This window comes from Anastrepha ludens, chromosome 2 (genome assembly GCF_028408465.1).
Source record: "Anastrepha ludens isolate Willacy chromosome 2, idAnaLude1.1, whole genome shotgun sequence".
Lineage (NCBI taxonomy): Eukaryota > Metazoa > Arthropoda > Insecta > Diptera > Tephritidae > Anastrepha > Anastrepha ludens.
Window position 1 is genome coordinate 128,486,904 of NC_071498.1, and position 16,698 is coordinate 128,503,601.

Sequence of the window (16,698 nt, forward strand, 5' to 3'; positions counted from 1 at the left end):
TACTATGCCCAAACTTTACGAAATTACAGGTATTGCAAATGAGTTGATAGCTCTGATCTGGTTATTGCCATTCAGGTTTGTCTTGCAAAGTACGTGGAGGCGTTTTTGTATTAGTCAATAAGCGTTTTTCTCATTTGCATTGTTTCAACTTTGTTGTTTTGTAATACACCGAAGTACTTATAAACTTCATCCATTTCCATTTCCTTCATGTTCGCTGTGGTGTTGTCATCTGTAACCGGTTCAACAATTAATAATTAGCTGTTACAGCATCAGCACCATAAAAACCATTCAAATGTTCAGCGGCCTGGCTTGTATTTTCCATTTTCGTCCTTACCAAAGAAAAGCTGTAAAATGTGCCGAAGTTTCTCTTTGTTGACTTCCGTTGCTAACACCCTGTAACTCACAACTGAATCAAATAAACAAAAAACAGCAAACGCATTTTTTTAGTGCGAAATGTCGCATTGACAACGAGTACAAACTTTAAATTGTGTGATCGATACTTTACGATATACCGATCATTACAGACATCTGGCGAAAAAGTAATGGATTTCGTTTTTTCCAAGCCAATATGTATGTCGAAGACGAGGCGAGCTCTTGTTAATCGAGCCAGACGACGGTGAAGATGAGATACGCCTCACTAACAGCCAATTCACATGCCACATCGAACCCACTCACCTAACAACCCTCTCCCTTTGGACTCAACATGTGAAAGCAGCATGTTTTCTGCTCCTAATATGGGTCCCGGGGCACGTAGATAACGAGACCTCTGATTCCTTAGTTAGGATGCCACTGCCCTTCCCTTCTGCAGCCATCAAAGCCACGGTTAGCAAATAGGTTACTACAACCCACAATCGAGCTTGGCAGGCTGAGAGAGGCTGCAGATGCACAAAATTGATGTTACCTGTCATGCCCGACCGATTATCGCAATTCCTCCTGTCACTAAGCAGAGAGGACTGCAGGCAGCTGGTTGGGTTGATGACGGACCACTTTCTATGGTCGAAGCACAAGAAAAAGGTAGGCATCTCAGCCAGTGTACTCTGTCCAGCATATGGAGAGGAGGATGAGACGGCGAACCACTTCCTGTGCGTCTGCCCCGCCTTCGCTCGAATCAGGTTTGAGGTCTTTGGCACTGATGTGTTAAGAAGCGACACCTTGACTCCTTGACACCACCAGAGCTACTCCGATTTCTTCGGAGGTTGGGTAGATTTAAAGAAAATGAAAAGGGAGTCCGAGTGCAGTACAATGGACTTAGTGTTATCTGAGTGCTGTACTTGCTAGTTAGTTGTCCTAACAAAAATAAAAGGTAAAAAATGGCGTAAAGATGGGTAATAAATGAAATGAATTGAAAATAATTTGATTCCAGCACAGTTAAAAATAGAGATCTAGAAAGAGTGAGATCCAGAGCGAGACTTCAAAAATTCTATTATGATTAATAACAGAACTAATGACTGAGTAATCGGTGCATAATTGAAGTAATTTGAATTAAAAATTTTAACATACAGAAAGTGAAGCACATACCCTTTGAGGAATATTCAAGCGTATCTGTTCACGTAGATGTTTGCAATTTATGATGTCATAAAATGTCCTAGAAAAACATCAGTTGGTGTATTATATGCCCTGAGAAAAGTGATTTTAAATTTATTAACACACAGTGGGAACACTAAGATGGAAAAGGCTCATTTAAATGGTTTGCAAGGAGAAATGAGACGACTTATATCAACTGTGGCGCACTCTATTGCGTTATACTCAGCAGCGATATGGGCTGAGGACAAACATAGCCATATGCATGAGGTAGTCCGTAACGCAACGCTCTATGCACTGCATTCGCTTATGCTATAAAGCTATAACCAACGACGCAATATGCGTTGTTGCTAGAAAGCTGTATCGCTTTTATGGAGCGAAAGGAGGGAAACCGACAACAGCAAAGAAAGATGCAGAAAGAGTGCGATCGATGACAAAATGGCAATGAAGATGGGATGAGTCTACGAAAGGGCAGTGGACAAACAAGCTCATACCAAATCTTGAAGGGGGGATGAGTAGGAAGCATGGCAATATCGACTACTACCTAACTCAGATACTCACTGGGCACGGCTGCTTCATGGAATACCTACATCGTTTCAAGCTGACTGATAGCGCTTTTACCTCAGTTGCCCGAATACAGTTGAGAGCGCAGAACTCGTGGCATAGAGGAAAGCCACGTTTCAGTGAAGAACGAGCTGGAAAAAGCATTCGAACATTCACCGTCTCACACAAGATTTGTTCGTTGTGTGTTGCTTTGCATTATGGGAGCTATGAAATCAAGGTAGCTCTGAAGGTTATCCCCAACTTAACACCGATTGACTTGTATCCAGAAAACCGGGCTGTAAGCTCAGTTGTGACGCTCCAAATAACCGATCAGCTTACCTCTAGAACCTTCACATGCTAACTGTGGGAATGCCACGGTCAATTCAGACTATACGGCTCTAGTTACGAGTTTTCGAAAATCGCTCAAGACCGATGAATGGTGCAAAGGTTTTTTTCCGTGAAGTAGCACCATCAATGTATTTACCGAAGAATCAAAAATGGAAAGGGGGGGGGGTTTGGCGCTCGCATATATTGTGCAGAACTAAGCATCAAAATATCATTTAAACTCCCCAACTATTGCACTGTGTTTCAAGCTGAGATCTTTGCTGTAAAGAAAGCTTCTGTATATACAAGCTCATATACAGAAGCAACAATAAACTTCTATGTGGACAGCCAAGCGGCTATAAAATAGATCAAATTATACTGTCTATCATCCAAAAATGTCCATGAATGCATGGAAGAAATTTACAAGCTCGGTCGTAGCCGCAGGCTTTGTGTCTATTGGGTTCCAGGGCATAAAGGTATAGAGGGAAATGAGCCAGTGGACGAAATTACAGTGAGACTTGCAGGAGATCAAATAAGTCAAGTACTTAAACCACTGCGTACAATTCAGAAAGAACTAGGGGAGCACATATTAAGGAAGGTGAAAAGAAGATGGCGTAGTTTAACCAATTGCGAAGTTGTCAGGATCATGGGCAAACGCGCATATGATGGCAGATATGTATACTGAATCGGTTATATCGTTCAATAGAAGTAGTTGTAGAACTTTAGTTGGTGCACTAACAGGGCACTATCTAGTTGCAGCGCATGCTTGCAAGCTAAATCTAACTCTTAACGATGCTTGCAGGAACTGCAAGGAACTGGGTACAAAGGAAACCCTAGAGCATCTTCTATGCTATCGTCCGGTTCTTTCGAAAACTAGACTATGCTGCTATGAGAGCACCCAACTCAGTTTTGAAATACTAGAATGTACCCCTGAAATGGAGCTTGAGCGACTTCTAAAATTCACGAACAGTATGCGCATCTTGAGCGATGCATATTTTCGCACTTTGCTTTCGACGAAAACGAGTTTTGCAATAGTAAATTTGGAAGATAATAGAGTTTTGCTTGCTTGTAGCCTTCGCATACCACTTTAATTAAACTCAATTTTATGGCAGAAAATATTGGAAGAAATTACAGAACAAACTAAATGGACAATAATTTCAAAAACTCAAACCAAAGTAAAAATTAATTAAGACTTCAATTGACAAATATTTTACTTTCTGCTATTTTCTTTCACTGTCTTTCTCCCCCCTCTCTTCTGTTCTTAGACAAATTTGTTTGCCCTGAAGTACGTCGAAAAAATTGCACAACTTTCTCAGCAGTTCCCAGCACGTTTGACAATGACACTTGAATTTTTCGAGCTGCGCAATTAAAACTAATTGAAAACTTAAAAAAATTCCGCACAGATTTGGGGCAGATGCGAAGACGCGCAGCCGATAACGGCATTCCAACAATGTGCACTGTATATACAAGTGCACTGTAGGCAACACAGAGGAGAAAATGGGAAATTAAGATAAATATGTAGTGTCTAAGAGTGTGTGTAATAATACAAAAGAACAGTAAACGAAAAGCCAAAGCAAAAATATTCACCAACAAGCAAACGTGAACGTAAAAAAAAACAGTAAGAACAGTAAGAATAAATGAAAAAAGAAGAGTGTAAAGAAAAACCAATATAAACTCCAATTTCAAGTCAAACAATTTTCCTTCACTTTTCGCACACGTAAATATGTATTGAATAAATTGGTCGCATGTACATACGTACACACACATGTAAGTGTACTCAAGCCAACTTAGAACTTGTGCCTGTGTATGTGTGCGCTATATTGCAAAAGTAGTTGATACTCATACATATTTTCTATATTCATTTTCATGCCCGTATTGAGTTTCTCAAGTGGGAATGGCCAACTTACTTGGCTCATATAAATTGTACAGCTTTGGCACTTGCATTGCGAAACAACAAATTTTCGATTGTAACAACAGCAAGAACAAATACCATAGCAACGCTAGAAAAAATGGGCAAATAACAATAAAATAGAAAACTTGAATGCTCAACACTCCAAAAGTCATTTTGAAATGTTTTGTAACAACAGCTCACACTAGAGACCGAAAATAAGACTCGCATTCAAGTTTTCTAAATACTTTGGCAACAATTTTCGATTTTTGGAAGAAAAGTTTCGTGTTGACGATAGAAAAAAAACAGGAAAAGAGAGAATTAGAAAAGTGTCCAAGAATTTCAATTGAAATGTATTGGTGACGGTAGAGTCAGGTGGCGAACGAATAGATATCGTGTAAATGGGTAAGATTTAGGTCATTTCTGACAGTTTTTATCCGTAGAAAAGGCGACGTTGTGCAGATAAGCTTTGGGGTACGAGAGGTACCCATTTTATTAGAACAAATACTTTTTTATTAAAAAATTTAAAACAAATTTCTAACTAAAAAAGTTATAAAACTTTTATTTCATTACAAAATTAGAAAATTTGTATTTATTAAACATATCATAAAAATATTTTTTTATTAAGAAAGTCATAAATATATATATATATATATATATATTTTTTTTTTTAAGTATCATAAAAATATTTTTGTATTAAAAAATCATATAAATATTTTAAAAATATCATAAGAATATTTATTTCTTTTTTTAAAATAAATATAAAAGTAAAACAAGATGCACCAATTTAATTAAAACTATGGGCAAAAAGTAAGATGAATTTGGTTGTAAAATGAAAAATCTTTATTTATTCTTGTAAATCAATTTCATTCCCTTCAAAATAATCCCCTCTCGATGAAATACACTTATGCCAACGATTTTTACAATTCCCGAAACATGCCAAATAGTCCATTTCCGGTATAGTCATCAGCACCTTCTTCGATTCAGCTTTTATCTCCTCAATCGACTCGAAACGCGTTCCCCGGAGTGGTCTCTAGAGTTTTGGGAATAGCCAGAAGTCACACGGAGCCAAATCAGGCGAATACGGTGGTTGCGGAACGATATGCGTGGAATTTTTGGCGAAATGGTCACGAAGAACGAGTGCAGTGTGAGACGGTGCATGATCGTGATGCAAAAACCAAGAGTTGTTGGCCCATAATTCTGGTCTTTTTAGACGAATTGCTTCACGTAGACGACGCATAACGCTCAAATAATATTCCTTATTAACAGTTTGCCCAGGTGGAAAGAATTCATAGTGTACCACACCACGAAAATCAAAAAAAACTGCCATCATGACCTTTATTTTTGAACGACTTTGACGTGCTCTTTTCGGTCTGGCCTCGCCTTTAGCACGATATTCGCTTGATTGGTCGGTTGTTCCAGGGTCGTAAGCATAAATCCAAGTCTCATCTCCCGTAATGATGCATTTGAGCTTGTCCTGATAGTCTGAAAGCATTGCACCTGTAGACGTCGATGGTCGTCCGGAGCGCTCCAAGTCATCAACCCTCGTTCTCGACCCTCTTTGAAGTCTTTGTACCACTTATAAACATTTTTCTGCGACATGGTCGAATCACCAAATGCCTTCTGCAACATGCTAAACGTTTCCGCAGCCGACATTTCATTCCGCAAACAAAATTTGATGGCACTTCTCTGCTCAATCAAATCAGACATTATAAAAGTCGAAAAATGCACTCTTGGTAGTTTGCTAAACACAAGCGTAAATATACTACTGATAATAACATTCACATGAAAGTTGGCCCAGATGTTATTAACAGTGCTGCCGACTCATGAAAAAAATAACTAGAGCGAAATTTTAATCCCGCGAAGTTTGACAAATAAATTCACCTTACTTTTTGCCCACAGTAGTAAATACTTTTTATTAAAAAACATAAAAACAAATTCGTATTAAAAAAGTTATATAAATATTTTTGTAATGGAAAAGTAATCATTTTTTTTTTAACAAATATAACAAAATATTTAAAAATTTTAATAAGAAAAATAAGTGATCATAAAATATTTTTTTATTGAAAAATTTATAAAAAATTTTTATTAAGCAAATCATAGCATTTCTAAAAAAAGTTAAAAAGATATTTTATTATTAAAAAATCAGTAAGAAGAAGGAAGAAATTAAAAACATTTTTTTTATGAAATAAGTTATCACTTTTTTTTATTAAACAGATCATAAAAATATTTGTTTATTAAGAAAATTATAAAAATATTTTTTAATTAAAAAATATCATACAATTATTTTTTATTATTAAAAAATTATATTAATAAAACGAGAAGCACCAGTTTTATTAAAAGAAACACTTTTTATAAAAATACTATATTACAAAAAAATTCTTATTAAAAAAGTTATAAAAATATTTTTTATTAAAAAAGTTATTGTATAACAATTTTTTTTAACAAATCATAACAAAATTTTTTATCAAATAAATCATAAAAATATTTGTTTATTAAAAAATTCAATAATAAGAATAAAATTCATAAAAATATTTTTTTTATTAAAAAATTCAATAAGAAAAAAAATTATAAAAATACTTTTCTATTTATAAAATTTGATTTTATTAAACGAATCATAACATTTCTTGAAAAAATCATAAAAATATTTTTTTTATTAAAAGTCGTAAACATTGTTTTTAATAAAAGTTCTTTTAATAAAAATTGTTATACAATTTGTTTTTATTTAACGAACCATAATATTTCTGAAAAAAGTCATAAAAAATATTTTAATATTGTTAAAAAATCAGTAAGAAAAATAAAAAAATCATGAAAATATTTTTTTATTAAAAAAGATATAAATTTTTTTTATTAAACAAATCACAACATCTCTTAAAAAAATCTTAAAAAATATATATAAAAGAAAATCCAATTTATTTATTAAATAAGTGAACAACAAATTAGCTGATTGCACGTCCTATTACTATGACGCATTCTTTGGAAAAAACGCTACTGAGAAATTAGTTCCATCAAACTTGCAATTTTGTTAAAATGAATATTTGACCCACGCTTGGTTGGTACATTAGCAAGATTTTCAATTACGAGCTACTTTATTTTCAAATGTCAATAACTTTAAAGCGGAAGTTCAGTTTATTTAAAAAAGTTCATGAGGTTTCTTATGCAGAATTTGCTGATAATTCAAAGAGCTGATAATTCAGACTATTAATTGATGTCAAGAAAATAAATTCTCAAAAAAAAGGGAAATTCCACATAAACGTTAAGCTAAGATTACTACACTTCAGGCAGAGGTACTATAGGTGCCCACCGTCAACGCAGCAGCCAATTTCCTGCTCTCAAGTGTGCCCTGGTTTTACGAAAAACACAATTTTTTTATGCAAGAGCAGCAAGCGAATTGATATACACTAATAATAATAATAAATATAATAATAATAATTGGCACTTACACCCTTTGCAGAATTACATGCAGAGATGTTTGCGTTGCCTACCGAGGGCTGACCAGCGTTAGAAAAATCCTTTTCTATCACTTTATGTTCAAGTCGCACAGAATTATATCAGGTCAGTCCATAAGTTCGTGCGTTTTTTAAAGGTGGTTTTAAAATTAATAAAAAATTGTTTAAAGTATTTATTATTGAATAATATATTTTTCTTCATTATTTACAATGTCTTCCCAATGATTAGGCAAATTTTTAATTTTCTGCTCAAAAAATTGTTTGTCCTTGGATATCCCTTTTTATAGCTTCTTTTGATGAGTAGTTCTTGTTACTCATATGGGATTGAAGTCCATGGAAAAGGTGATAATCACAAGGTGCAATATCCGGAGAGTAGGGTGGATGAGGCATTAGCTTCCATCCGAGCTCGTTCAGTTTGCCTAATGTTTGCCTTGCGGTATGAGGTCTTGCGTTGTCGTGAAACAAAACTTTGGGTCTATTCACTAAAGACGGTCGATTTTTTTTAAGTGCCTCTTTCTGGTTGCTGATGGGAATAATAATCAGCAGTTATCGTCTGGCTTGGTTCCAAAAGTTTATAATAAACAATACCGGCCATATCCCACCAAATAGACAGGAGAATCTTCTTGGGGTGAAGGTCATCTCTAGGGGTCGGTTCTGGTGTTTCATCTTTATCAACCATTGGCGTTTGCGCACAGGATTATTGTTCAGGACCCATTTTTCATCATCAGTAATGATACGGTTTAAAAAACTTTCAGTTTTAAGCCGTTGCAGCAGCTGAGAACACACATTCGCTCTCTGCTGAAGGTTGGCGACGGAAAGTCTATGCGGAATCCATTTTCGCAGCTTTGAAACCTTTCCCAACTGAACCAGGTGCCTGTGAACTGTTCCATGCCATGAATTTAACATCTGAGCTATCATATCGACCGTCAAATTTGGCTCAGCTTCCACGAGTTTGAGCAAGGCGTCGGAGTTAAAGACTTCAGGACGACCAGCGCGCGTCCTCTGCGTGAACAGCGTTTATTTTTGCAGCAGCAGTTGTTGCACTTTTACCACTTTTATAAAAAAAATACAAAATACTCCATTTTATTTTTTAACAACATGTGCTTCTATCCGCAATTAAAATCACTTGTTGAATGCACAATATATCAAAGAAAATATAAATAGTTGCGTTATATTCCGCGAATAATTTTGTGTAAGCAAAAACCGTAGAAAAGTGAAATTATGGGTAAAATACGCACGAACTTATGGACTGATCTGATATTAACACCTGTACCTATGATACTTCATAGTTTATATCATCATTAATCGGTATACGTGCCACATTTGATTTCATAAACATAAATCGCAAACGTTTCATACTTTTTTGACCTGCACTACTCAGATAAATAGTGAAAAATACAAACTTTAATCAGGCCTCTCTTTTCACTTATTTTCTTAATTAGTTGAATTTAGAAAAGAAGCAAAAAAAAAAAAAATTATTGTATCATTTCCAATTTTTCCATTTGCTAGTTGACCCACTTCTTTCCAATTCAACTGCTTATCTACTTGGAGCAAAGCTACTCAGCTCATCAATGCTCGTTCAACAAACGTGCCCCAATTAGCGCAGCTATGTTGATGCCACCTGAGCAACACTGTCCACTGGTGCGTGTATACAGCGCATAAATATCGGAGCACCGAACATTATGTTGGAATTTGCCACCAAGCCACACCCGAATAAAAAATAATCACCTACACACACACACACACATGGAGACATGGGTATGCACATAAAAGTACGCAAATAAATGCACACAAGCAGAAATATAAGACACGCGCTTTGAAATTAATTTTTTCTTCTTAGGGTTGGTAAACATAGGTTGGTAAATTAGCGAATACACGGCGTGGCATGCAACATGGTGCTAATGCATTAGCGAAAGCTAAAATGAGATACAATAAAAAATGCGAAAAGTTATGTATTCACTCAATAAAGTCGAGGGAGGAATGCGCAGAACATAACAGCGCGCTGGAGATGAGACCGTCAGCCAGTCAGCCGGCCAAGCAGCCAGGCACCTCGCTAGCTAGGGGCATAGAATATATTGCAAAATTATACAATTATGTGGCGCAGACGGTGCACGCCCTCCGGATAACATTGCCAGCATTAGCGAAGAACAGCGCAGCTGGAAAGTATGCTACACTTCTTTATTGTACCCACACACCTAAGTATGCGCGAGTATGGCGGCAGTAGCGCGTTCTTACGCGTGATGAGTGCTTTTGTAAATTATGGCACTACTTCAGCTCCACGCCCAGTTGGTATTTCATGTTTCAACTGCCTGCGCCGGTGAACATGGTCATTAGTCAAATTAATATGCAGAAAATGAGCGCACTAGAAAAAAGGGAGAGTGCGAGAGAAATATGTTTGCATGTATGTACGCAGAGCGATGAAAAAATTAATTCCAATTTTTTTTGTTGTTTCTGTAAATTATGTAATTTAACTGAAAATGCCTGCTCTGCCGCCAATGGAGCGCACCAGTGGCAATAAAAACAGTTGCTATGAACGACATGAACGATGTGTAGAACAACAGCGATAACAAAAGCTGAAAGAACAATAGGAGTAAATTTTGCGTGAAAGCTTAGTAGGAGTAGCTGTAGTGAGCAACAAGGGATTCTAGGTAAAGCAACTAAGCCCAAGTGAGGTGCTCCAATTGTATGTGGGTGTCTTTCTGATATTACATATTTTATTTTGACATTGACAGGCCCTAGTGGCCTTAAAACTTTACAACTTTAGGAAATTTAGAAAATTAATTTTTAAAGTGAGAGCTGTGTTGTCAAAGTTGTGAGTTTATTGAGTAACATTTTTGGATCAATTTCATTTCCATTCCTTCTTCTTGATTGGCGCGATAACCGCTTACGTGATTTTGGCGGAGTTTAACAAAGCGCGCTGGTCATTTTTTCCCACCAGTCTTTCTCCAGCTGATCTTTCTAACGCGGATGAGGCCTTCCTCCTCCTCTACTACCACCAGCTGGTACCGCATGGAATACTTTCAGAGCCGGAGCGTTTGTATCCATTTGGACGACATGACCCAACCAACGAAGCCGCTGCATCTTTATTCGCTGCGCTATGTCTATGTCTTCTCATTGTCATTGTTTCATCGTCTGCGATATTCGCCGTCACCAAAATGCAAAGCTCTAAAAATCTTCCTCAGAATCTTTCTCTCAAACACTCCAAGGGACGTCTCATCTGATGTTGTCATCCTCCAGGCTTCTGCACCATACGATAGGACGGGCATGATGAGAGCCTTGTAGAGTGTTAGTTTTGTTCGTCGAGAGAGGACTTTACTACTTAGTTTCCTACTTAGTCCAAAGTAGCACTTGTGGGTAAGAGAGATTCTACGTTGAATTTCCAGGCAGACATTGTTATCGGTCTTAATGCTTGTTAATGCTGGTTCCGAAATAAACAAAGTTTCTTAAAACCTCGAAATCATAACTGTCAACAGTGATATATGTGCCGAATTTCCATTGAATTTTCTTTACCTAAATATATATACTATATTTTTCATTTAACTCCTATTGGAGTATAGGGCGGCTATATGAGTATCTATAAATCACAGCATGCACTGAGAATCTATTGACATCTATGTGATTAGCTGAGGCAGAATGGGTGCTTGATATAGCGAAGAATGAAGGAGTGCGAGAAAAAGACGAGTCAGCTTTGTGATTTAATTTAATAAAAATTTGTTCGAGAGCCATAAGTAAAGTCTCTTATGCATGCCGTAGACCTATTTTCCATGCTTCTAGTGTTGGTGGTACGATATAGAGCTAACTAATTTAACCTTAGTATTTGTTGGACCAAGCAAAGCATCCTTAAATTGGCTCAGCCTTAAGACGTGGGGACTTTCTAAAATATTAAATGATTGCCGTGTTGCATAAGTGATTCTTAAGAAGCTGTTTGGTATGATGAAAGTATCAAAGCTGGTGACACTAAAAGCGATTCCCATCCAAAGAATTTCGCGATTTAGGTACGTTGGATGACGGCTTAGTGAAACATGAACAAATGACAGAGAAACTTGCTAACAGATTGAAGCAGCGAGGGAAAGTTCTTTCTAACAAAAAATTGAACATGAAATTACGTCTTAGGTCCCTTAATCGTTTGCTTTGGTATATTTTGTTGTACGGTGTGGAGGCATGGCCACTAAAGGTTACGACACATTTGAGATGTAATGATGAAAATATCAGGGACAGTTAGTACCAAGGAAGTCTTAACAAAACTTCGAAAGGTTAGAGACCTTTTATTATAAGTAAATATAAAGCGCCGCAAAACCGCATATTTTGGTCATATTATACCTGGACGAAAATGTGAGTTGTTACAACTGATTGTGAAAGGTAAAACCGAAGGCAAACGAGGCATTTGAAGGACGCAAGTGTCGTGGCTGCGTAACCTAAGAGAGTGGACAGGATTCAGGACTATCAAGCAGTTGGTTGGAGCAGCACGAAGCAGAGACATTTGTCATAATATTTCATTTAATATTTTATAACTTCGTTTAATGCAAAAAAAGAAGAAGTAGTTATTTATCATATTTTTTATTAAAATTAATGAATAACTTATTACTGGAATCGCTTGCGTTCTGTATCAATTAGAATAAAGAAAACGAAGATAATACAGAGGTGGAGATACTTAAAGCGAATCGCTGCTCTCAGTGAATTTGAGCAAATCAGCTGATTTTGTGACGTAATATGTAATGCAATATTGGTATTCATTTCATTGTTTTATGTTTTCTCATTTTTATTGCTATTCAGGAGTGAACTCCCCCTACAACGTTTTCTTTCATGTTTATTTATTGCTACGTCACAGCCAGAATCACTCTCGCGGTTGTCGCAATTTTGTAATCTATCGTTTTTGGGGCCAATTAGCGCATGAAGAAGACATTTCGTTACACTACTTATGGACGATACACCAAGTCAAGTAAAACCTTATATTTTGACTCTCTAATAAATTTTTCTCAGACTATCTTATGAGAAAATTCTGTCTACTGCCGTAATTTCTGTGCCTTCCGAGCGTTCCTCAATCTTAACATCCAAGGTCCGGGCCATTCCATTTGTACCTTATTCGTGAAGCATGTCTCGTAAGTATGGAGTGAGGCTCCATAACAACAAGTTTCTACAACTCGTAATACTAGGTGGTTCAATAAGTTTTACGGTTCGATAAGAAATACACAATTTTATGATTTAGAATACTCTTTATTATACCGTATAGGCTCCTTCAACGTCTATACACTTGTTACAACGAGATTCCATTTTACAAATTGCATTTCTGAAGTGCAAATCTGGAAGGGCTGCAAAATGCGCTTCTACTGCTGTTATGACCTCATCATTTGATGAAAACTATTTTCCACGCATGCATTTTTTTAGGTCTGGAAACAGATACAAGTCACTGGGGGCCAAATCTGATGAATTCCTTAGAGACTCAAACAGTTCGAACTTTAATTCATGGAACTTAGCCATTGTCAAAATGCTCTTGTGACACGGTGCTTTGTACTCATGAAAAAGAATTTGTTTCTTTTGCAAGCTTGTTTTTTTTCACGAATTTTTTCCTTTAATTTTCCTTTTCCTGAATTTATTGTTTCACCAGTTTGTAAGTAATTCACAAACAAAATTCTCTTCACATTCCAAAAAACGAATGCTAACATCTTCTTGGCCGATTTCCTACACGAATCCGTATCTGACCCGAATAACCAGGTTCACACCACTCTTTGGCCTTTTGTTTTCATTTAAGATCAGGATGATAGACCCAAGTCTCATCCATAGAGATGAATCGACTAATGGAGTTCACTTTTTTTTAGCGAAAACGCTCTAAATGCTGCTGAGAAAGTCGCAAAGAAAGTTGCTTACACTGCCCAATGAGAAGCCTCGGGATTCTTCTAAGTCACGCTTAGTCACTCGACGATTTTTCAATCCGATATCCTGTACATTTTCGTGGCTGACCACTATCTTCTCGCTAGTCCAAGAAGATACAATTAAATTTCATTTTAATTTACACAGAAATGGGTTTTTAATGCCAGCGTCGCGTATTAATTCGAGCAGGCTTCTGAATTAGCCATTTCTTCGCTCTGTCATTTCCTATATCTGAACACGCAGATTCAAGAGGCTATCATCAAATTCGAATTGCCATTTTGAATTTCTTTACCAGCTTGAATTTTTTTTTTTGTTTTTACAGGAGAGGTATACCGGTTGGCGCTAGCTTTGTTTCAATCTGCATACATCTTGCAGGCTTCCCAAATAACTGTAGTGACTGAGTGATACCAAATTTATCGCTATAAATACCAACCCCACTTCCGTAAAAGCTCCTTTTTAGTCGAACTCGCCGCTTCTGATTGGAGAAGGTACCTGAAATTCCGTGATAGAATCAGTGTTGGCTGCTCTATGCTCGCTGGCACTGTCTTTTGTATTATATTTGTCTTCCCTTCTCTCGTGTATAGGTCACGTGTGCAGGGCCAAGCACGCGTGACTTAGAATATTGGTTCACTTTATTATGCTAGACGTTATTGCAACCGTTACCCGTTGCTGTACATGCTGCTCTTTTTGCACTGCTCAGTTTATATTATATGGACCAACTAAGGCACTTTGTGTTAATATCCGCCTTATGAAAGAGTCTTACTCTTGTTAGGAAGAAACTGATGCAATGAGCCGAGTTCACATTGCGAACGTTTTCAATTCATCTTTCATAAGTCGTTTGAGGGCAGCAGACACCAGCTTGACGATCTGGCAGCAAAAATCAGAATTTCCTGCATACTTACAGGAAGTGTTGGATGAGAAGAGTCATCGTATTCGCAAGCTGACCACTATGATGTCAAGGCCTTTCAATTTCGAGCCTGGTCGCTTCGAATTGTTCGCCGAGAAAGTACGAAACTCTGCGTTATAAGTTGACTGCAGGATTGGCAGTGCATCGTGCTTGCTTTGGTGTATTGCGTTTCATTATGAATTCGTCAATGAATCCAGGAGATTTGTGGAAGAGTGACCTCAGACTAATTTATCGATCTTTATTCTTTCTACTGAAATCTATCCAGGTCTCTTGACTGAGTGCTTGGACTTGTCCAACCCCCCACAAATCTAATCTAATCAATCTAATTATGGATTGTGAAGTATGATAGTTGTGATGATTGATGCAATTCATCGATGGTCTGATGATTCACTCTGGTGATCCATGCAATGAGTTCGTTGAAACCGATACCCGTCATGTGTCGCTGCGTTAAGGTGTTAAGGGTACCCGGTGGTCTAGAGCAAGAAAATTTCACCTATTTTCACGATATTTTTTTGCCATTAAAAATTTAAAAAACGATGTTTCATCTCTTCGGGCTTATTAGTACGTTTATTGAGCATACAAAAAATTTGTTTTTTTACTTTTGAAACCATATTTATTATTATAAAAATGCCGCTGAAGATGACCCTCTCGAAAAATCGAACCCGGACGGCGTAGATGACTTCGAGACTTCTACTCATCTGAAACACGAAATTCAAGAAGATTCTTAATCAAAAAGAGTGCAGTTATGGTCAAAACTAGAACAAATCGAAAAAATGAAAAATTGACAAAATGGCGCACTTTTGAAAAAAAAGTTCGTAAAATCGGGTTTTTTTCACTAGTTTTTTAGTTTAATAAATAGGAAATTATTTAGATAAAAATATGATTCTAGTTCCGACGATAGCGATATATGTTGTGAACAACATATCCAAACTTCAAGTTATTCGGTTGAATAGTTATTTTGTTTTCATCCCCGCCGTGCCGCAAAAAGTCGTTTTGGGATAAATGAGTTTAAAGTTTGAGGCACAGGAGCGCGCCGACCGCTCTCTACCTGGTTAATGGGCTGTAGAAGCTATAATATTGGGAATTTCCGCATGAAAATTTCACGGTATATTCTTAAAATACTATACTTTCGAAATATCGAAAAAAATAGATCTTTGAAAATTCTAGACCACTGGGAGGCCTTAAGGTGTTTGAGATTAAATGTGCAAACCATGATGCCTTACGATCCCAATCACAAGATGGGTCCCACGAAGCCATTGCGGGATAATGTGTCCGTTGTGGAGTCCGAGGAGGGAAAAAACTATGAGACCGTAGAGGCAGAATACAAAAATCCAGCACCCAAACCACCGCATGAATTGGCGGAGCTTCTAAAAGATTTGTAAATTTTTAATCTAAAAAAAGCTTTTATGGAAAAGTGAAGTGGAAAATCTATAAAAAATTAAAAGTGACGTCTTCAACGGACAACCCAAAAAAAAAGTCATATTCTCCGTAACTCAAGTGCGTCCAAAATTTAGCTCTTCCAACGGTGGCACAAGCATACCTAAGCGCCCGCATCCGTTTTAAATTACACGAACTATGTAAAAATTAAAGTTCAATTTTGTATGAATAGCTCAAGCCTCCGGCGCTGAACTAACTTAATGCTCTCACTCTCGTTTTCAATGTAGCCAAGTATGTAAATTTATTTAACCTTCACTTTATTTATTTAACTCTGCATGTGCTTGTGTCTGTGTGCACGAGCGCAGATGCGCCTTTGAAGTTTAGCAGCAGGAGAACCGTTGCTTTTCCCCTAGAGATAATTTCCCCAATCCGTTCCGACCTTTGTCGCTTATGTATTGTACGCGCGTCGTTACGCAGACAAAGTGCGTCATCGAAGAAAGCATAGCAGTCGCCTTCTCGTCCGTAAATAAATAAACGCCTACCCTCCGTCATTCGGGCGCTCTGGCTCACTGGCAAGCAGGGAAACGAAGGCGTAGGAACATAACAAAAGAAAAACAATTTAATTTTATTTGCCTCAAGAGATTGCGGATGAAAAATTCAAGATGCTACAGGTTTACCATCACAAGCAAAAGCCGTCAGTGTCGCGCCCATTTCCTACAAGTCCGCATACCGTCCCCGCCTACACCCGATACACCCATTCATTTTATACCGAAATTCATTGCTTTATGCGCCTATTTTGGTTAAATGTATTACCCAGATCG

At 37.1% G+C, this 16,698-nt stretch overlaps 1 pseudogene; it reads left to right on the plus strand.

Annotated features, from left to right (window-relative positions):
* Positions 1–14,380: 14,380 nt before the first annotated feature.
* Positions 14,381–15,882, plus strand: LOC128854924 (40S ribosomal protein S3-like; annotated as a pseudogene).
* Positions 15,883–16,698: the final 816 nt, after the last annotated feature.